Source organism: Amblyomma americanum, chromosome 3 (assembly GCF_052857255.1).
Source record: "Amblyomma americanum isolate KBUSLIRL-KWMA chromosome 3, ASM5285725v1, whole genome shotgun sequence".
In the NCBI taxonomy this organism is placed as follows: domain Eukaryota; kingdom Metazoa; phylum Arthropoda; class Arachnida; order Ixodida; family Ixodidae; genus Amblyomma; species Amblyomma americanum.
Genome location: NC_135499.1, coordinates 69,034,466 through 69,058,157, shown reverse-complemented (window position 1 = coordinate 69,058,157; position 23,692 = coordinate 69,034,466). Strand labels below are relative to the sequence as shown.

General features: G+C 47.1%; 1 pseudogene; it reads left to right on the top strand.

Moving 5' to 3' along the window:
• Positions 1 to 404: 404 nt before the first annotated feature.
• Positions 405 to 22,448, top strand: LOC144123809 (uncharacterized; annotated as a pseudogene).
• The last annotated feature ends 1,244 nt before the right edge of the window (positions 22,449 to 23,692 follow it).

Sequence of the window (23,692 nt, the reverse complement as noted above, 5' to 3'; positions counted from 1 at the left end):
GTCATCGGCGTACAGGGCGTGCTGCACGCCGACGACACCACCCAGCTGGGCCGGCAGGTGCATCATAGAAGAGCTGCGGGCAAAGTGCCGGGCCTTGACGGGTTCCCCGCGTGCCCACTAGGTAAGGACCATGCTCCCTATTTTGAATGCTGATGAAGGATTGACGAGCGATTAGAAATTGGCGTATGTATTGGAATGGGTGTTGAGGCCACAGCCGGTCTGGTTTAGGTTAGTGAGTATGATCTCGTGCGTTACACTGTCAAATGCCCCTTTAAGATCAAAGGCGAGTATTTCCCGATCATTTTGGGGGCATTCGAGGGGGTCGACACTTCCCGATTGAGTTCCAGGAGGACATCCTGTGCGGATCTGTGCGGGCGGAATCCGAACATGGTGCTCGCAAAGACATGTTTGTGTTCAAGATAGGCAGGTAACAGATCCCGCACCGTCGTCCCAATTAGTTTGGCCAAACAGGAGGTTTGAGAGATGGGGCGGAGGTTATCTGTGTCAATTGGTTTGCCTGCTTTAGGAATAAAAGTGACTACAGCCATTTTCCAGTCGATTGGCGGGGGGGGGGGGGGGGGGGTGTACCGCGCTAAATCGCATTGGCGTAGTCGAGGAGGGGCTCGTATGCCAAGTCGGGGAGGTTCGTCAAAAGCTTGACGGTGACCTTATCCCTTCCTGGCGTAGTGCCCCGTTTCATTTTGGCAAAAGCAGCCCGCAGATCATGGAGCTGGAAAGGAACACAGAGCTGGATCTGGCTCCGTGTTCTCTCCGCATGCATAACAGTACGCACATCCGCGGGGGTCTTGGGCTGTACACAGATACTGATCCAGAAGTTTCTGTGCCAGTTGAGTCGTGTTGCCAGGGGAAGCATGCATGGCTCACTGCAAATGTTTTTGTGTTTCGGTTCGTGTTTGGGTAGCAAGAGCACGGCGCAGGGTGCTCGAGTTCGGTGCCTCGCGAGGCACGCGTCCAAGGCAAGCGGCGAAACGCAAAACGCGCCAGCGCGTTGTGCGATGTCAGTCTACTAACGCGAACACAACTCCCAACGACGCGCCGCGGCGCAGCCGCTGGCTCAAATGCATCGACGCGTCATGAGAGTCACCGCGTAAAGCGCGTCCATTTCGCTCGCTTAGGGGTGTCCGTCTGTAAGCCTCCTCCGCTCTTGGGCTTTGCGCGAGAAGCAGCCGACACGATGAGTCGACAAGCTGGCGCCGGTAGCCTGCATTTCTTTTTTGGAGTTTACCAGCAGCTCGCTGCTGCCGGCTGCCGCACGGTTGCTTCGTGTATCGAGAGGAAGCATTAGAACGCCGTTCAAGGGGATTTTCGGACGACTGCCCCTTCTTTTGCAACGGGCACCGCGATAAAAAAAATTCATTTGCAATGGATGGATGGATGGATGGATGGATGGATGGATGGATGGATGGATGGATGGATGGATGGATGGATGGATACGGCTGAACCCTTTAAATCGGGCGGTGGTTCAAGCCACCTAGCCATGTCTTGTGAAATTTTACTCGTCTTGCTTTTAGCCACCAATCAGATAACCTTCGCTTGCTTACTTCCAAAATCTTAAAATCCACTTTTCCTTCACTATCCCTAAACCCCAATGCCTTGGGTAAGTCAGCCGCGCTGCTTTCCACTGTAGGGTGAAGCCCTTTACAGAAAAGTATCAAGTGTTCAGCCGTTTCCTCCTCCTCTCCGCACGCAATGCACAGCGTGTCTATCTCACGGTACCTGACTCTATACGTCTTAGTCCGCAAAACTCCAGTCCTGGCCTCAAACAACAAAGAGCTTCCCCTACAATTATCATAGATATTTTCTTTGACAATTTCCCGTTTAAAGGTCCGGTATGTTCCCAGTGCCGATTTCGTCAGCATTCCTTTTTTTTACAGAGCTCTCTCTGTTTCTTTAACCTTTTTCTTAACCGATAATTGCTGATTTGCCCCCTTACTGCTGTCCAGATAATTGCTTGTCAATTTTCTAGTTCGCTTTCTCCATTTCGTGTCAACATTCTTTATATACAGGTATCTGAAAACTTTCCTAGCCCACTACTTTTCCTCCATCTTTCTCAATCGTTCCTCAAATGCTATCTTACTGCTAGCCTCTCTGCTCTCGAAAGACGCCCATCCCATATCACCCTGTACCCCCTGATTTCGTGTATTGCAATGTGCTCTCAAAGCTAACCTCCCTACTTCCCGTTGTTTAATTTCTAGCCTTGCTTGAACATCTGGCCTCATACACAGGACCGCATTACCGAAGGTCAGGCTAGGGACCATCACCCCTTTCCAGATCCCTCTTACCACCTCATACCTATTGTAATTCCACAGTGCCCTATTTTTCATGACCGCTGCATTCCTACTAGCTTTATTCATTACATATGTTTCATGCTCTGTCAGATACTCAACACTGTTATTTATCCACACTCCAAGATACTTGTACTAATTCACTACTTTTAGCACGAACTCCAGTATTCTATGCTCGCCGCCCTCTTCATTAAATATCATGACTGCAGATTTTTCCTTACTATACTTGAAGCCTAATCTATCTCCCTCTGTACTGCATATGTCTAACAATTTCTGCAGATCTTCCTTGTTGTCAGCCATTATCACTATATTGTCCGCGTATATTAGTCCCGGCAATGTCTGTTTAATCCATTCCCCTTGCTTGAAAAAAGATAGGTTGAAGCCTAGTCCGCTCCCCTCTAGCTTGGTCTCTAACCCTTGCAGGTACAACATGAACAACAAAGGGGACAGAGGACATCCTTGCCTAAGCCCCCGCTGTGTCTCTACAGGCCCTGATACATTTTTCCCATTTTATGAGCACTCTGTTACTTGTATATTTATCTTTTAAAAGATTAATTACTCCATTTTCCACATTCAATGTGCCCAGTATGTCCCACAAATGCTCCTGAGTAACGTTTTCATAGGCTCCCCTAATATCCAGACATGCTAGCCATAAGGGCCTGTGTTCCTTTTCCGCAATTTCTATACACTGTGTCAATGAAAATAGATTGTCCTCCAACCTCCTTTGTTTCCAGAACCCATTCTGTCGTTCCCTTAACACCCCCTCGTTCTCCACCCAAACCTGCAGTCTATCCTTTATAATCTGCATCACCACCCTGTAAACCACAGATGTCACTGTTATGGGACTATAGTTACTTACGTCTGCTTTGTCCCCCTTTCCCTTATATATCATGTTCATTCTACTTAATCGCCATTCATCGGGGATTTTCTCATCCACTATCATTTTGTTCACTACCTGTATTAATGTTTGCTTGGATTTTGGTCCTAACTTCTTTATCAACGTAATCGGGATAACATCTGGTCCTGTTGATGTGCCACTAGGAACCTTCTTCTCTGCCCTTTCCCACCCTCCTCGCTCAAGTGAAGCTATTGCTGTAACCGGTCTATCCTCCATCGATAAATTATGTACCACGTGCTTTGCTGTAAATTTTTCCGTAATTCTTGTTCCTATGTGTTTTATTGCTTCATCCCCTTCTAGTCGAATACCCTCATCTGTAACAATAAACCTTTGTTCTACCCTAGTCGTCTAACTCATTGCATTTAGATGTTTCCAGAATTTTTGGGCTGCTTTTCTATCCTTTTTATTTACTTTTGACATCCATTGGGCACCCTTTCTTCGAATTTTCTCATTAATTAAATAGGATGCTTCCCTTCTACACTTTATGAAAGTATTCCATTTTCTGTCTAATTCGGGGTTTGGTTCCCCCCTCTTGGAATATCTGTGTTCCCTGGACGCTTCCTGGCGCGTCTCTATTGCCCTCTTGACCTTCTCATCCCACCAGCTCTTGGGTTTTCATCTTTTCCCTTTTAGCTTTACTCGCACCTTAGCTAGCTCTAGCTCCAGTAATCGAGTTAGATCGAGTTAACCCTTTAGAAAATTTAGCGCCATCTGGTATGTGGCGCGCGAACTGCGGTGCCTCCACCTTTACTTGGGTAGAGTTGTACTAGAATAATTTGAGTGACTCGACCGGCTGCCGTAGAGAGGGCCTTTTCGTGTAGAAAAGTAGCGGCGGCGCTGTAGTCGCCCACTCTTGAAAGCGTCGCCCGGCCACCTCTGGCATCGCAGGCGGCTGCTCACCGGTGCGCTTGCAGAAACAGCGAGTTTTCAAAAACGGTACGTAAAAAATGGATGTTTCATCGCAACTGAACTACATTACCGTCCCGACTACAAATATCCTGCGCTGGGCGAGCACCTGGTAGGCTCGGAGAGATTTTTTATGATGCACGAAATGGTTGTAACCTGACTGGCTGTGGTGAAACACGACAAAAGGTTATTCTAGAAAACGATATTATTAACCTGCTGCTTGTAAGCAGGATCAATGTCACTATTTGAGCGATCAGTGTTCTTCATTCATTTTATTGCCTGTTTATGATCAAGTTTTCGATACAAAACATTCTAATGAGCTTAGTAGTAGGCAGTATTGCGGTGACTGCATAATAATTTTTGCAGTCGCAATTCTGCCGAAAGCAATTAGTGGATATTGTCAGTTGCTGCGTTTATATGGATGCGACAGTGGCGCATAAAATTTCTAGCGCATCGCATTCATGTAAACAGAGTTAACGCGCTAGGAAGGCGCATCGCATTAATGCACCAGATGAGGGTTGAGTGAAGGGAGCGACTCACGCATGTGGCGCTACGTTCTCGCGATAGTTAATGCTCTACATGTAAACAGGGTCTTTTATCAGAATCTTTATTCGAACTGTAAGATGCAGACCTAAATGCAGGCGAAAAGAACGCCTAATTTGCTCGGCATCCACTGCACCGTTCTTGATGGGGTTTGTTGTATTTTGGAAGAAAACTTTCAAATTATCAAACTGTAGGAAGCATAGTTTATATTATCACCGTCAGTCTTTTTCGTACAAATATCGAGAAACTAAAAAAGGCAAGAATCAAATTTAACTCAGCGCTAAACAAATATGTCACAAATTTTATACTTCAATATTCGACTGGGACATCCACAGTGCACAAAATTGGTGCATTATACACTCCTCTAGAATATACCCGTAATTTCAGAAAAAGAAAGAATTTTGCAAAATCTTCGTAAACATCGTAAATATTTCTTCCAAGCTGTACATTTATATTTCTCGTCCACTCGAGAGGCTCCAACTGATGCAGTTTACAAGCAGATTTACAAGATTTATAAGCTTTGTACCATTTTTTTAACGCGCTCAATTTCGTGGGTTTCTGTAGAGGGCACAGCGCCTGAAATCGAAATTCTGCAGCACACAGTTGCTTTAATTTAATATACTCTCTTTATTGAAACAAATTTCATTCTAATCAGTCCAGCAGTTGCCTGAATAGAGCACTTAAGTGCTTCATGTCGATTTGAATAAGAAATCGGCGTTTGCCCAAAGTAATGCTTCCTCTTAAAAACAAGATATGCGTTAAACATTTCCCACCTCTACGAGACTCCATTTGCATTTGTTTCCATGGAATATTAGCACTACCGCAATGGGTAACTAAACCTGGCGAGTTACACCTATAACCTTGCCCTAAACGTAATTTGTTTAAGACATTTAAATAATCTATAAATTGTGACCAGCTTCCCAAATATATTTAAATATGCATGCCTTTTGTTTCGTATAAATTTGAAAGAAGACAAACAAAATGCTTAAATGTGTAAATGAAAACACACTTTATTTACAGAGAGCTGGAAAAGGTTCACACAGACAAAAAATGTACATGGTATTCACTAAACAATTCACTAAACGGCTGGCTCAGAAGCAAAGTCGACGACTGCGTGATCCGCTTCGTCGGCTTCGCTATTCTCAGTAGCGGCTGTTGCAGGTTCGTCTGATGACGCCACTTTTACTTTGGTCAATGCGACGTCGTTTTCTTTCGCCGTCGTTATCAGACGTGAACTGACGCCGTTTTGTCAGTGGCCGCGGTGCCGGTGTTTTCCTGGTTAAGTATGAAGGCACATTCGGCAAAATCGTCGGCACCGCGTCAGGCCGAAGAGTTGGTTTGCCTCTTGGCACTCGAACTTCTGTTCCGTTAATTATGCGCACATAATCTCTCACGATTAAATGAGGCTCAAAGTGAAGCTCGCACACAGCGCAATCGGCGTCGAGGGGCTTATCAAGCCTACACAAATTTCTCTCCCAGACAAGTCGTCGCTCTTCATCTCTTGGGGCTTTAAAATTGATACCTTGCGGCCTTGGACCGTGCCAGCGTACCCAGTCTTTCACCCAGGTGCATAACAGTGATTTAAACGCTGTTTCCTTTCCATTTGAGTCCCAAATCTGCGAAAGAGCTCGCATGCGCGCACGCACACACACGCATACAGGTCGGAACATGCCAACTTGCTTCAAGAGCGTACGACGCCAGCGCCACCGCTACTTTCTTCAAAAAAGGGGACGCTGGTATGCAAGGCGCGCCGGGTTCGGTCGCTCCACTCAAAAGTTCTAGTACACTCTAACTTGGGCATACGCCTGCTGGACTCGAAGCGCGTAAACCCTGCGGCGGCCCAGTCTTCTTTTTTGTTTGTGTGGTTCAACCCGTCCCAGTCCTCCCTAGGTCTGACTCCGCCCTTAGATTTCCCTGTCCCCTAGGGGTAATTCCCTTCCCCTGGCTAAATTTGTTTGTGTTGTTTGTCCAGCTGAAATAATTTTTAGTATCATATTTGAAAACAATGCTTATAAATTTTACAGAAACTTCTTTATAGTTTTGTTTTTATGTGATTTGAATTTTGTTTTTGTATTATACATGATCACGTGAATCCTTTGTTCCGCAGATTTGTCCCCCGTTGCATCGTGCAAGCGTCCTCGCTGATCCCTCGGTCTGCGATCTTGCTGTTGCGCTAATTGCTGTATACTTTGCAGCAATTGCACTGTTTTTTTACCGCATTGTCCAGCCGCAGCTCCGTTGAGCTTTCTTTTTGGCCGTTGCCATATTCTGTGTTGCGCTGGGCGCGCACTGTTCTACTATTGAGAGTTTCTCCTTGTTTAATAATAATAATAATAATAATTGGTTTTTGGGGAAAGGAAACGGCGCAGTATCTGTCTCATATATCGTTGGACACCTGGACCGCGCCGTAAGGGCAGGGACAAGGGAGGGAGTGAAAGAAGAAGGGAAGAAGGAGGTGCCGTAGTGGAGGGCTCCGGAATAATTTCGACCACCTGGGGATCTTTAACGTGCACTGACATCACACAGCACACGGGTGCCTTAGCGTTTTTCCTCCATAAAAACGCAGCAGCCGCGGTCGGGTTCGAGCCCGAGAACTCCGGATCAGTAGTCGAGCGCCCTAACCACTGAGCCACCGCGGCGGGTATCCTTGTTTGCTCCGTTGCGCGTTCTTTGTCTGCCAGCGTGAATTGTGTTTGTGTCTGTCACAGAGTTGCCCTTCTAGGAATTGAGGGACCAAGCGCACCACCCGCAGAGTCACCTGTACGAGATAAGTATCAGTGTCCTGTGTGCCAAGCTGAGTTTGTTTTGGAGCAATCTCGAAGGAGGCATGTGCGAAAGCAGCATCCCGAAACTGCAAGCTCTCTTAGTGGTAGTGCGAAAGCCTCCTACAGTTGTGATCAGTGTACTAATGTGTTTGCCCGCCGTGGCCAATTGTGGCAGCACCACGAGCAGAATCACGGGTTCGTGTCGAGGCTCAGTACGCATCAGTTCTCTTCCTAATCAGGTGAGGAAGATGCACGTGTTGTTGGCGCCATTTTTTTGTGTCTGTGCATGCACGAAAAAAGTGTGAGCTTTTGTACAAACGCGAGTAGGCTTGCGTTAGAGCGCTCGCGTAATGTTCTGCGGAGGAAAAGGGAGCGAAATTTTAAAGCAGGCAGTGGTTTCACAGCACCAGATTAAATCGCTTCCACGTGCCTACATAAACGACAGAGGTATGACGGTCGAGTCACCAACATAGCTTCACCTTTCCTCCCGCAGCATAGCGTTCTTGACAAGTCGGTCCACGTCCGTACATACTAATGCATTGCAAATTATATCGCTGGGTAAAGTAAGGAACAAGCACAACAAATGCAGGACTTCCTGGTTTATTAAAACGACGCTGTTAGCATGCACAACCATTGAGTCTGCCACCAGAACAGCAGCAGAAGCGCAGGGTGTATTAGAAAAAAAATAGGCTGACAAATGCAAATTAAGGGGAACATTATGCACCTCAATGCTTGTAATTATCTGCTGTGAATTGCTCTCTCCTCTGTAATTTTTAATGCCCAACTTGGAACAACAGTGCACCTCTTCTTTCCGCTTTGGCAAACATGCATTATTTTCGAGGGTGAGAACTCGGACACAATGGAGCTACAAGCTTGCGCATATGTTAGTCTTGCTAGGAAATATTTCCCGCAACTGGCGAAATGATGGTCTTTTCTTTTTGTGAACAGCTGACGAAAACGTATTGTCCACTAAAAAGTCATCAGTGCTCACTCTGTACTCTTAATAAAGGAGTATGGCTACTTTCTGCATCATATGTATATTGTATCTGCAGGTTACTAATACAAATACGAAACTTATTTTGAGGCAGAAGCCTTGCTTGCTCTATGGAGCGAAAACTTGTGTGTGTTAAAGTTCGATGGTAACCATAAAAGATGGCGAACTCATGCAACCTGGCATGTAGCCGTTAAATTAATAATTGGCTGCGGGAGGTTGCTCGAGAGGGACAACCTGCTGTTGAATTGAGGAAAGCCGGACCAGCGACCGGTTTATTGCCCGGGCAGGCGAACATTGCCCAGAACGAGCTCGCGCGGCTCGCACGGCGTGCATCACATGATCGCGCAGCCAGGCGCGTTCTCGCTCTAGCCCTATGCATTGGCTACACTACTGCCTACAACACCTGTATCGCACAAATTCCACCGGTGGCAGCATCTGCCATCCCATGGTAGTGGCTTGTGAAGCGCTACCTGGATTGCACAAATTCTTCCTTTGGCAGCACCTGCTATCCCAGGGCACTAGGGCACCACTTAACTGCTGTACCACTCTGCTAGCCGTGGCATGAGGACTCCCAGGAAAGTAGACTAATTCTGCATATATGGGCGTTAACCCACTAGCTATCGCATCATACCCTTATAATGGCGCCGAGCATGGGCTGTGGTACAGCGGCGACTGTCTTCAAGAGGTTAGCGTGCAGGTCACAACGGGTGCAGCAGTGTTTTCGTGGTGGCTATGTAGAGCCATGCAGATGTACAATTGCCGGCTGCATGGCATCTGATTACATCACGCCGTTCACTAACAGTCTTAAGTGTGTGCGTCTTTTTAATGTGGTAGCGTTGAAGGTCCCATTGTCAAGAAAGTGCGGTGTCGGTGTTGTTGGCATTGTAAGCGAAAAATCACGAGTATGACTCTGGAAAGTAGTCCCCAGGGAGCAAGCTAGGAGGCAGGTGGCCCGCCTACGTCACGTGACTTTGTGGCATCCTCAAAGCCTGCCTGCCCATTGCAAACTGCCCACCTTGGCAGGTAGCAGCTAAATGAACGATTGGTATTTGAGAAGAGGCCTGGGTCATTTAACACCTGCAGCTGGGAGCAGCTGCCATTGCAGGACAGTGGTGAATTGCTTATCCGCTGCACCACACTACACTAGTTGGGGTATGAAGACTCTAAGGGATCCATGAATGTAGAGAATGACATTTTGCATGTATTGGAATTAATCCACTATGCTATCGTGTCATACCCTTAAGCTGGAGTTTCTTCCCCTCCGATGTTTTTCACTGTAATTGAAACTGCAGCGTTTGTGAAACTTATTTATTGTGTACAGTATTGTATCTGTCAATACAGCATTTGCTAGCCGAGGGTAGCGCACAGTTGCGTCGTACCAATAGTCCATGACTTCAACACCTTTACTTGGGGGGGGGCTTGCTTCACTTCCAGTAAGTACAGAGTAGATCACGCTTGGCTAGAGCGCTCGAGCGGTGTGCTGCGAAGCAAATAAAGTTAAATCTTATCGCAGCTGCTCTGCTGAGGGTAGGGCGCTGGTGCGTGTTCGTTTCACATGAATATTAGGCTGATCTTAAGCGCAAGTATTATCAGTGAATGTCAATACCTACTTTATAATTTTGCTTTATTTCCACCGGGCTGCACTGCTCGAGCGCTGTAGACAAGTGTGATCGACTCTTTACTCATTAAACTGCTTGCAAAAAGAGTGTGCATCGGTCATGGAAATCAAAAGAGCTCGGTATTGATCAGATGACTGACTCAGCAAGCGCTTCTGAAGTGGATCCAGTATGGCTGCCAAATTCCATAATGTTAAATGGTTTCCTTTTTCTGTCGGCCGCCCCTCTTTGTCGCGCCAGCTTAAGGGCATTTTAGTTAAAAAATCGGGTAAATTGCGTTTCATCCGATCTTTAAAGAACATCTTTGAGGTGTCAAAATTTTAAATCGGGTAAAGTCAGGTTTTACCTAAAAACAAAAAAACCCCTATGTACTCAGGGTGCCCTCCTAGTGCCTCCATACTTAAAGACGCTTAGCTACTGCCCTCAGTCACCCCTGATGAAGGAGCCGAGTCGGCTTCGAAACGTTGGGTTAAGGTTAAAATTTTTGGTTGCAGTTGTGCAGTTTATTATAAGTCTTCAAACCCAACCACACAGGCAAATCTGTCAAAATGTTTAATTTTCAATCTAATTTAAGTGCCATGTCCCCTCTGTCCTTCCCAAAAGATATGCTGTTACCTGATCCTCAGCATCTGATTTACCCCTTTGCATTACTCTTAAGGCTTTCTTCACTTGCTCTTTTGTTACTGGTGGTATGTCACAGTGCTGTCCGCTACTGCCTCTCATTATTAACGTCCTGACTGCATTGGCTACTCTATAAATTGGTTACTGTATAGAATGACAATGTCTCTTAACGAATACATCTGGTTTTCTAGTGAGAGCTACACTGGGCTACCAGTCGAGCATTTCGCGGTAGCTGGAAGAGGAAAGTTGTGCGCATGTGCCGTTACCATGGCAACCGGAGAGGAGCAGCAGGTGCGCCGCGTTCTTAGTCGCCGCCTTGCCGCACGCCCCTCTATCACCCGAACCGCGCGTCGCAAGCGCAGCATTGCGTATAAAAGGCGGAGATGTAATGCGCGTCTCTATCACAACGTTTGACATGGATGCAGAGAAGGCGAGTCCAGCTGCTTTTTAATGGCGGTATAGACAAGAGAAAATTAACTCTTCTGATCCTGAGGTTGTCGCCTGGCACTTGGCTACTCAGCAAAGAGAGAATGAGTGTAAGAAGGCGGAGAAAGCAGCGGAGACGCCCGAGCAGAGAGGAACGGCTTGCCAAACTGAGATGCCAGACTGCCGAGCATAATAGGCGGCGCAAAGCTGCCGACATGGAGCCTAGTGTCTCATTGCTAAATATACAATGACCACAGCAAGCTCAGCCAGGGAAACGTACACCTCTCGATACATATATTCTGGCATAGATGAGCTAAGCCACTTCCAATTTTTTGTCTATGGCTAGTTTCCTCGTCACTGCTTTTAGACTACGTCCATTCTTTAGAGCATGCTCGATTCTCTCCATATTGTAACATACTTGTTGATGGAGGGTGTTTTAATACATGGTGCTGGTCAAGACGGCACAGCATGAGCGCTAAATCACCGTCTTCCAGGTCAGCCACATGCCACCTGGCAATACTATAGTCGGATACAACTCAAGTCTGGCGCGAAGCTCCGGCCCACATTCAGGACCTCTCCACACAATTCTTCCACAACAAAAAGTAATCTGTAACTTTTACAAACTCAAGGGGCGGAGATTCTTCATGTTGAAAAAATCAGAATTTTAGGAATGATTATACAAATCAACGGGTATAATGGTGATGCAATAACTAAGATGGAAAACTGCGCGCAACAAACTATGCGGCTCATACAGCGGATTGCCAACAGAAGACACGGCATGAAAGAGCAGAATCTCCTACGGCTGGTACAGGCGTTCGTGGTAAGCCGTATCTCGTATGCTGCCCCCTTCCTTGATCTTAAAGTTTCAGAAAAGGAAAAGATAAATGGAATTATCAGGCGATGCACGAAACAAGCTCTAGGATTGCCCATCCGTACATCCACTCACCGCCTCCTAGAGCTGGGAATGCATAATACCCTGGAAGAAATTACGGAAGCAGTGAGAACGTCCCAAATCGAACGCTTAGCCGGGACCACAACCGGCAGGGCCATTCTAGAAAAACTCAATCTTAGCCGAGATAACAGAACAACCGCCAAAGTTGACATGCTCGGAAAAATTCGAGACAATATAGTTGTACCCCCATTACCCAGGAATATGCATCCTATTCATCACTCAGTGCGCCGGGCCAAGCGGGCAGAGGCGCTAGAGAAACGCTTCCGCTCCTACAAAGACGAGGACGTGGTCTACGTGGATGCCGCTGAGTATGGTAAGAACACGATGACCGTCGCGGTCGTCAATAATAAACAACTCCTCAAAATCAGTGCCTCCATACTCTCGGGTAACCCAGAGACTGCAGAGGAAGCTGCCGTAGCACTGGCTTGTGTAGGCACAAAAGCGAGATACATCATCAGTGACTCCAAAGTTGCCATACTAAATTTCAGCAGGGGCCGGGTCTCCCCTCTAACGAATACAATTCTAAGCCGTCATGTAATAGACCGGAAAATTACGCTAGTCTGGACACCAGCACATGCATCCCTGCCTGGTAATGAGACGGCCCACGAGTTCGCCCGAGGCTTTTCTTTCCGGACGGACCCGAGCGAGGTGGTCTTTACAGACAGGGATCGCAAGGTGACCTACAGAGAAATTACACAACACTATCGTTTGCAACGAGCTAGACTTCCTCCAGCAGATAGATCCTTGTCCAGATACCAAGCCATCAACTGGCGCCGGTTACAAACTTACACATTTCCAAACCCGGCCCTCTGGAGTCTTATGTACCCAGGGACATTTTCAGAAAAATGCGCGAACTGCGAACTTAGGGCCACCTTGGACCACATACTATGGGAATGTCCTCATGCTCCCCGGGAGGGACGAGGTATTAACACAAAAGATCAATGGGAGACCTTACTACTGAGCTCCGACCCGGCGACTCAGTTACAACTCGTCCGACTGGCCGAAGCCGCCGCCGAGAGTCAAGACCTTTCGGCCGTCGTCTAGGCGGGTAGCCCTCTGGCTACCCTCTTTCTGTTGGATATTAAAAGTTTTCCTATCCTATCCTATCCTATGTAACTTTTCGCGCTCTACTACTGATCCGGAGTTCCCGGGTTCGAACCCGACCGCGGCGGCTGCGTTTTTATGGAGGAAAAACGCTAAGGCGCCCGTGTGCTGTGCGATGTCAGTGCACGTTAAAGATCCCCAGGTGGTCGAAATTATTCCGGAGCCCTCCACTACGGCACCTCTTCTTCCTTTCTTCTTTCACTCCCTCTTTTATCCCTTCCCTTACGGCGCGGTTCAGGTGTCCAACGATATGAGACAGATACTGCGCCATTTCCTTTCCCCCTAAACCAATTATTATTATTTATTTTCTTGTTACCTAAAGAAAAAAAGAAAAAGCTACTTACAAGGGAAATAATTGTAAGCTGTAGAGTTTTGAAAACGCGGCTTGTTTGCTGTACTCAAACAGTGAAAAGCTGATGTAGTTTACTATTTTGATTGGCCAGCGGAGTAATACAATACACCGCGGATCACGGCCCACTGTTAGCAACCGCTTTCTTTTCTTTTTTAGGTTGTGTCCGACTATAGGTGGCACTATAGCCCCTTCCGAGAAAAAGAAGCATTGTCGTGATGCTGACTGTATTGCGGTCGACAGGAAGTTAAAATTTAAAATAACCGGGGGGGGGGGGGGAGAAAGCAAAGCAAAGCATACCAGCTGAAGCGTGTTACGACTTCAACATGTTTGCTTGCCGTTACCGTGTACAGAACGGCTTAAGCCGCACAATGTGCACATTGTCAAGAGCTGAGCTGTTGGCGTCATGGTTGCACAGCACTCCGAAGGACCAGCGCACAAAAACAACGGACAGAGTAGAAGAAGGACGACGTAGACGTCTACGTCGTCCTTCTTCTACTCTGTCCGTTGTTTTTGTGCGCTGGTCCATCGAACTTCATGGATAACCAACTAGCGCAAGAGCAAGTGTTGCACGGCACTGTCCGGAAGCACTTGATAGTCGACATCACTGACGCACCGTAGCACTCTTTAAGGGCGAAACTAGCGCCACAGTAGTTTCTCAGACAAGCGGTGGCAATGAACAGGGGTCCATATGCAGATTTGGTCGCCGGGTTTGTAGTCAACCCGGCGATAGCAAAGGTTGTAGTGGCGTGCACCTGTGCTGTGATGTTGCCGGATCTGCACGTGGGCCAGCCGACTGCCTTCTTCAGCTTGTTGGGCAAATTGTTGGGCGCCTGGGATGAGGTGGGCATCATCTGGGCACAAGATCAGGCATACTATGTACCTCATATCTGTACACGAGGTGAAACGGCGTGAAGCGCATAATTTCCTTCAGGGGGTGTTGGCGAAGGTGACATACGGCAGGACTTCATCCCAATCTTTGTGCTGTGCATCTACATACACTGACAGCATGTGCGCGATGGTAGTGTTCAATGAATGATAGGTCAAGTGAGAAACCAATTAACTGCGGCCTAAACGCCGATCATCTGTCAGTAATCGTGTTCGAAAGGCGCCATGCCGCGAGACATTGTGCATGAAAAACTCCGCGATATCAGAAGCTGTACTACGAGGGATTGCCGTGGTTTTGGCATAGCGAATGAAATAGTCTGTGCCAGCTATAATCCCATTGTTTCTGGTCAGCAACAAAGGGAAAGGGCTGAGGAGGTCCATACCTGTTTGGTCGAAAGGAGCGCGAGGGGCTGTAATGGGCTTAAATGATGGTGTCTTTCGGTGCTCGCATTCTCTGGAGCTTTTAATGTAACGTTTGACAGCGCCGGTGAGTCCCGGCCAGTAGTACATGCTCCGCACTGTGACGAGCGTTCGTGAGAAAACGCAAGTGGCCACATGTGGGCTATTGTGGCAAGTGAAAAGTGCGTCAGCATGCATATCAGCTGGAATTACGAGATGGTAAGCTCTATTGTGGCCTCGGGTTGTACAGGAGACCATGCCGCAAACAGAAGGAGCTGAGATAGAGAGAAGTGTCAAGATAGATTCGTATTGTTGCCTTCAAGGTGGTCAATGATAGGGTGAATGTCCGCATCCGCCTGCTGCTAGGTCATTAGGTGGTGTGCGAGCCTGTGTTTCCACGTGTTCGTGTTTACGGCCTGTCTTTTATACAGTAGTGATGTCAAATTCCTGGAGCCGTAAGCTCCATCGTGGCAGGCGCCCAGACGGTCTCGCAAATTTGCCAGCCAGCGTATATAGTGATGATCAGTCACGAAAGGGCAATTTTATGATGGCCCGCATGACCAAAAGACATTCTTTCTCATACTTAGAGTAGTTGCTTTCGGCGTAAAAAAGAGTGCGGTTAGCATATGTGGGAACCCTCTCAAGGCCATCTTGGTGTTGGACAAGGACAGCATGAAAACCGATGTTGCTGGCATCGGTGTGAACCTCGGTGTTGGCATCTTCTTTTAAGTGTGCAAAAACGGGAGATGCTTGAAGGTGCTGGCGTAGCATTGTGAAAGCAGTGTGTTACTTGCTGGCCCACACAAAGGAGATATTACTAGTGAGGCACGTCAACGGCTCTGCAGTTGTGAAGTCAGCAATAAAGCGCCAGTAATCCGCACAGAGACTCAGGAAGTGCTTGAGGGCTTTCTTGTCAGTAGGAACAGGAAAATGTGCGACGGCGGCAGTCTTCTTGGGGGTCCGGCCACATTCCTTCAGCTCTCACAGCGTGACCCAGTAGTTTGAGGTCTTTCTAACTGAAATGGCACTTCTGGGGCTTCAGATCTGCCGACCGGAGGCATTCGAGGACAGCCTGCAGTCGCTGGGGATGCTCATCAAGCGTTTTCGGAAAACGATGACACCCAAGTACACAAGACAGCTTTGCCGCTTGTCACCTGTGAGGACAGTGTCCATCATCCGTTGAAACATGGAAGGGGTGTTGCACAAGCTGAAAGAAAGCACTTTGAATTCATAGAGGTCATGTGGTGTCACAAAAGCGGTGTTCTTGTGGTCCCTTTCATCTGGTTCAGTTTACCAATAGCCGCTTTTCCAAGTCGACTGAGAAGCACTTAGTGCAACACAATTTGTCCAGCGTGTCGTCATTGCGCGGCAATGGGTAGACGTCCTTTTCGGTCACACTGTTCAGTTTTGCATGGTTGACACAAAACCGCAGAGCAGCGTCTTTCTTTTTAGCCAGGATGGCAGGCGAAGATCACGGGCTTTGGGAAGGTTTAGCTACTCCATTGTCAAGCATCTCTGAACTTGCGATCCTTAGCGGAAACATGAAGTGATGGGTGTTTGGCGAACCTGCGAGGAAAAACCTAAGCACGGCTTGAATTCGCGCAGTGGTTGCTCAAAGGCCAGCCGTTACTCCCCGGACAGGTGGCAGTTGATGTCGACGTTTTCAAGGTAGGGCTCGTCAGTTCCTGCTGCAGCGGATGCAAAGCAGAAGCGATACCAGTTCCAGGAAAAGCGTGCCGGTGCTCATTATAAAGATTAGTGAAAAGGATCGCAGACTGGCCACCATGAATCGTCAGTAGGCTGTGAGCAGCGCAGATGCCCTGAGTCCGCAGGAGTGAATGGTTAGCATCTTACTGCTTCAGCATCATGCAAGTCGTCGTAGGTGACTTCCAATAAAATACTGCTCCGTGGTGGCAACGTGACGATGTCTCCAGAGATGCGAAGCGTGGCACTATGGCAGCAAGAGCTGGTCAGTTGGGTGGTCATGCCGCTAAAAAAGAAAATTTTTTGTTGTAGATTATTGCACCATACTTCTACATAGTCTATGCCGATAATCAGATCCCAGGAGCAATTGCACAGAACGACGCAAATGAAAACGTAAATCCATTAATTTGATTGCCAACTGTGCAAATACCCTTTAGGCTAACGAGATGACCACTATCGAATCGAATAGTCAGCCCCAGTGTCCACTAATGCACAGTCTCTGTGCCCGTCGAGAATAACCTATGCCTAAAGAAACACGATTGTCTGGCTTGGACGAGGGTGCCATCAGTTCGTGTTCGGAGTGTAGCAGCGACGGCGGTAGGTCTTCAGCGCAGCGACTCCTAGCGACCTCGCCCCCTGAAGGTCGATGGTCTCAGTTTTCCCGGCGAGGTCTGGACGATGGACCCTGTGCCGCTCCCAGGGAGCTGTGCGGGGTCAGCGAAGGTGAGCGTGACTAACGTGGTACACGGGATAGAAGTATGCTACAGTGAATTGATATAAAGGGTCAGACGCTGTTCCTCAAGGAAGTCTTCAATGGCAGGGGGTTGGTGGCCAAACTGGGGTCTCGGAGAATTGGCGCGAAAACCCTGCAGGCTGAGGCGTCAGCAAGAGCAATAGCGGTACAGGCGGCCTGGTTCTCCGCATTGAAAACAATGTGGCCAGCTTTCAGGTGTGCACCAAATGTCGGCCTTCCACAGGGACGCTTCGCGATCATTGTTGACACTGAGGGCAGCATAACAGGATGGGTTGCATGAATCGGTGCTGATGAAGTGGGAACCAAAGGCCGCACAACCTTACCATAGGTGGTAGTCTCCCGGTGGACGTGGTGTTTCCACAATAGAGCCCGGGACGCCTGTTGCACCTTTTTGCAAACAAGAGCAGAGATCAAACCCAGCGTAAGCTGCAAAACTTGCGAAGCTCTTCACGCACAATGGTGCGAATCAGATTGCGCAAATTGTTACGGCGGCTCATGGTGGTGGCAAACGATGCGGTTACTGCAGCAGCATGCACGGGCTGATTTTATGTCGTGAACAAATGAAAATGACCCCAGGTGGCCAAAGATAACTATGTTCTGTGCATGGCAGGCCTTAGCACCTCACGGCTTTGGTGCATTTACTGCTCAAGCATTGTTTGAATGTACGTAAAGGCTCTTTGGCCCATCTAGCCTTTTTAGTCATGCTCATCACAGACTTTTCTTCTGTCATCTGCCTTTTGCTTGGGCAAAATATAGACTTACTGATTGATTGAATGTAGTAGTACATGCATTGCGGTAAAATTTTTTTACAGCATAGTTAATCATGTTCTTAGCAGCCATATGACGATAAAACAAAAAATTTGCAATAAATGCATTTCGACGGCAAGCACCGAAATACGAGAGCTCTTCTTGCTGTTTTCCTGCCCATTCATGTAGTCCCAGCAAGTAGAACACAAAGTAAAGAAAAATGACAAGGTACTGACCGATGTCCGTGCTGCACACAAATGTACACGCTGTTGCACCGAGTGGTGACGACCACTGTGGCTTGATGGGCCTGCTTCTTGTGGCACAGTTATTCTGCACTAAAATACATGATTGGCAAATAAGCTCTGGTCGCGCTTTGGCCGTGGTATCAAGATCTAAGTAGTTCTTGCACCATGATTTCAAGGCAGGATGTGAATTGTTCTTTGTTAAGAGAAATTTCAAGCCAGCTGAACACAATGTTAAACATTGCACCAGAACCCTTTATGTACGTAGGTTATGTGCGGCTTGAATTCCAGCAGTCCTGCATTGTGCGGGACCCCAACACCTAGGTTCTCGTTTAGTTTCTGGGTCATCTTTTTGCCTTTTGAAAGTTCAGCCAAAACGGTCTTTGACTTAACCGTATGTCGCCTGAAAAGAAATTTGTGTTCGACAAGCTGTACTAGGTGCAAATCGGACACAGAAAGGAGGGCCACAAAGCATACGACGAGGTGGATTATGTTCCGTTTCATACATGGTGCAACGTTGTGAAAGGTACAGAAGTAGTCCATGCGTAAAAATAAAGGGAGGTGTGTTACTCCGCACTTGTTCTGTGACCGAGTGGTGTAAGGCATGAGAAAGTGACAGTGTGTTGTCAGCAGTAATAGTGCATTTAATTGGGTTCATGACGAATGCGGGATGTAGTAATAATCTTCGATATTGTTATTGCGCTACTCATGGTTTACATAAACAAGAACGACACATACAAACAGGGCATCGGGTAATCTGGCGGCGCATTGCTCCAAGTGCAAAATCTGTAAGCCATTGCTTGATAGCACCGCTGTCATCCTGCGATCCCAAGATAAAATGCAAAGGGAGCTTTATGAAGCATTTTGCATGACGTCTGAGAAGGAAGGCACTTGCGTAAGCGACCCTTCGGTAGCGCTGACGAAGCGAGAGATTAACTTTTTAAGGAAGTGAAAAGACTGCATCCTCCACACATACCTGCCAGCAGAAGATTAGACAACTCATCTCCATGAAGCTACCTGTTTTTGTGTCCCTTCTTTTCTCATCTTAACATTTCATATAAAACGAATTTCCCACGCAATAAAATCAGCTGATAGTTTGCGCCTTGTCTGTATGTGTCGGTCTTGTTTGTGTAAACCATTAGTAGCGCAATAGCAATGTCGAAGATTACAAACCAACTAGGCCCTTTTGAAGCTCTTTTTGGATGTAGTAAGCCTGCAGGCAAAGCATTTCCTATGTTAGTGTCTACTACTTTTTTGTCGTGGGTGTAGGCAGCCCAAACAAGAGCGCTAGCTTTGAGTGCGTTGCACTTGATGTATGAAACAGAGTATAGTCATGAAGCATAAATGGCTGTCGGCCTGCTACGAGCCTGGCTTGTCCAAGTCCTCGGGTAGCTCCAAGTCCTCGGAGGGGGTGTAGCTTGAAAGTAGTACAAGATCGCAATCCTCGCTACGCCACAAGTTGTTATCAATGTGCAAGCAGGGTCTGAGGTGGAGGCGATCAAATTTTTCCTAGGAGTGGGAATGATTTTGCCTCATATTCCTAAGAGGCATACTTTTTTAACACAACAGTGTGGCCATGTAGGCACGTTGGTATGCATCCCTGGTGAAAAACGGGATTTCATATCTGTTTGGTACCCGCCACGGTGGCTCAGTGGTTAGGGCGCTCAACTCCTGATCCGGAGTTTCCGGGTTCGAACCCGACTGCGGCGGCTGCGTTTTCATGTAGGGAAAACTCTAAGGCGCCCGTGTGCTCTGTGATGTCTGTGCACGGTAAAGATCCCCAGGTGGTCGAAATTATTCCGGAGATCTCCACTGCAGCACCACTTTCTTCTTTCACTCTCTAATTTATCCCTTCCCTTACGGGTGCGTTTCAGATGTCCAACGATATACGAGACAGATAGTGCGCCATTTCCTTTCCCAAAAAATTGACTATCATTATTATTATATCTGTTCGAGCGGTTTTTCATACGATGTGGTAGGTTACGAGGTTTCGCAAGGTGAGGTACAGACAGTGGCCATTAATGCTGTTGCATCATACCCTTAAACGATAACTGAAAAGGGGTAAAAATAGGTGATGGTAATGATGTATACTGAGTCACGTATCATCCTTCCGTGAAAATTTTTCATCTAGGCTCTTTAGCTCTACAGATATCTGCAATTAAAAATAACCTCCGCGTTTTCCCTCTCAAATCACACGCAGAGTGAAGTTTAGAAATAATGACATTATAGACATGTGCTGCACTCCACCCACAAAGCATTACCAGTAACTCTGCACACTTGGTTATTTGTTTAAGAGTGTTAGCTCTTACTACTTCCAATTGCTTGTTTCGTGTCTGCTCTCAGATTTAAAGATGCGGGGCTAAATCGCGTGATCATAGCTGTAACACCTCAATTCAGCAAAATGTGACACCCCACTACGTGACCGCGCGCGCGTGCAGTTGCCGAGCCGGCACAGCGGCTGGATTACATCCTATACTGGCGTTCTGCTATATGTGTACCGCCTGAGCGGGCGCCAGGACTGGTGCCACTTGGGATCACCATTGGTGATAAAATCGTGGCCCGCCTGTTTGGCACAGAGTGTTCGGAGTGTGGCAAACAGAATGGCATGTTTCGGCACACAAAGTTGTTAGTTGAGTTTAAACCCGGTGTGTGTGGGGGATTCGTACCCATAACCTTTGGTCTTCGAAACCGTAATGGAGGCAGCCTTTAGAGGGCCGTGGTGGGTGAACCAGTGGTTGCAGAGGGATGCGAGCGGCACCAAACGAATCATCGTTGCTTGGTGTACACATTGGTATCGAAATTTGTCGAACCCCTAGGTGAAAGCAACTTACCTGATGCTCTTCATTTGATTTCGCATTGGTAAATCATTCTTTAATTTTTCTCTTTGCCGCCTGCTGCCCCACTGCGGTTAGAAAGCAAACGAGTGGGAAGGGCACACAATGCATTCTGCCAAGACCAGGCAAGCACCTCGCCTTCTTCGCTGCGTCTCTGGTGAACTAGTGACAGCGTTCCCTGACTGCCGTGGTGTGCAAAAGCTGGGATTTTTAATGATGTGTTGTAAACAGTCAGCTTCTTTTTGAGGACTTGAGTGCACCATGCACGCCCGAGTGGTATATCCTCTACATAATTGCACGCAATTCATAGCCACCTTGTTAAACACCGTCAGGGACACTTTAAAGGTAGACGTGAAGCGTCCCCCTTTTTTTAAGTGGGGCTTATTGTCCCAGGGCAACTCTAGCAATGAGGGACGACACAGTGGAATACTGATAATTTCTGCTGTCATGGTATCTCGCCTTTCACATCTACTAAAATGTGGCCACTATGGCTGGCATCGAGTCAGCCTTGCCCAGTGCCCTAAGCACTGAACCATCACGGCAGTGCTGGACATGCTTTTCACCCAAACACCATTATTTAAAGATAAGCATTTCCAGCGGCATATCCAAGTGTCATGTCCACTACCTATAGATTAAGAGAAATTTTGCCCGCACGTCAGTGTGTAACGGAATTTTTTTTCAAGCACTATGCATTCAGTGCAATAGTACCTGTAGTTGATGCAAGGATTTCTGGTGTACTTAACAGATATATGGTGGTTGCCTTTAGTATATCGTGCTGTATACTTGTGTTTTCAGATTTTGATTTCTCATAGCTTGCATTAGGTTGCTAGACTTTTGAAACGTATGGCAGCCATAACTCACACAACTGTACTGCACCGCTTTTAAAGGACAAGGTAGGTTATAGTTAGTAACATCAGAGCAGTTAAAATATGTCACATATGAAGTCAAGCAGGTGCTGGAACAGGTGGGCCTTCAGCACTGAGTGAGCCTCGAGCAATCACTTGTAGCTCATGTTCTGATGGTTGCCTTACATCTTGAATTTCAGCTAGAGTTAGCAAATCAAGTTTGCTCAGTGTATAATATGTCATCATTAAATATGTGCATTTGTATTTTTGTTTGCAGATTTTGCAGCCTGGAAGGAAATGGAAGAAATAAAGGCGAAAGTGAAATTCATAGCATCTAGTGGGCCTAAGCGTTCGTCCTCAGGAGTAACGCAGATGTACCTGTTGAGGAATAGGTCAGGAATGCATGTGAAAACTGGAGAAGGGAAGCGGCTGCCAAAGTTAGTGGGCAGTGTGAAGTGCAACAAGCACTGCTTTGCAACTATGACTGTCACACAAAAAGGTGAGAACGTAACTGTTGAGTACCAGGCTGAGCATTATGGCCATGAAAATGTGTGAAGCATCAGCGCTTGACATCCACCCAGAAGAATGCCATAGCAGCAAAACTACGTCTAGGAGTCCCTAGTAAAATTATTTTGCTGGTTGCACACGCAACTGGTGGAGATGAATTGAATGTGCTCCATACTTTGAACAGGCACGATGTTTACAATGTAAAGCCCAAGTTTCATATTGGATATGAGGAGCAGAAAGACCCAGATGAGTTTGTCAGCATGAGGATGTGGATTGATGAGCTTCAAGAAACCTCAGCTTTGCTGTATGCTGATAAAGAGCTGCTTACAGAACAAGGCATAGGGAAGTTTAAAATGGCTCTTATGAATAGCACTCAGGAGGAGTTTCTGCTCGAATATGGTAAGAAAAGTGTGTCCATAGACTCGACTCATGGCACTAATTCTCATGGCCTCCAACTAACAACATTGCTTGTAGATGGCAAATACTGGTCAGGGATTCCATATGCCTACCTGCTCTCAAAACGTGCTACGAAGGAAACTATGTTTGCTTTTTTTTCAGGCCATCAAAGACAGACTTGGTGAAGCACTTTGCACTGAGCTCTTCATGTCAGATGATGCGCCAGCATATTACAGTACTTGAGGAAAGAGAGTCAACCAACCACGGCCGCCAACCAATGTGACCTTCAGACCGCTGCAGCAGAAAGAAGCATTGGCAGAGTGTTGTGTGAAAGTACGTGAGGTTTCCGGGTGAGGTGACTGGGGGAAAAGAGAGCGTCCACGAGAGTCAACTTTTTTTAGCTGGCAATATTGACGCAACCACGACCACCAACCATATTCACCTGCACCCCACTGCAGCAGGAAGGCCAAGGAGTGGCAAAGTTGTGTGAAAGTGTGCCACTGCCAAGCACTCCTGGGACTATAAGATGGTGAAGACATCACATCTCCCTTGACAACTTGTTTTCTGTTCCGAAAGGGCCACTGCCTTTGAGAACCGCTGTGTTGTGTGCATGGACTGCCGCTGCGCCGCGACCATTGTATATGTTTTTTAAAATTCTTATTCAGTGCGAACGTTTCGGTTAATTCTAATTATTATCTGACATCCTTAATCCTAACCACTAGTGTATGTGTTCAATTTGCATCTAGTTCAGCGGCAGACTGTAAATGTATATAGCGCTCTCTGTCATCCGTAATTGTAATCACCTATACATACGCAGATTACACACATACAAGTGATTACGATTACGGACGATAGAGAGCACTATATACATATGTTTATAGTATCTATCGCATGGC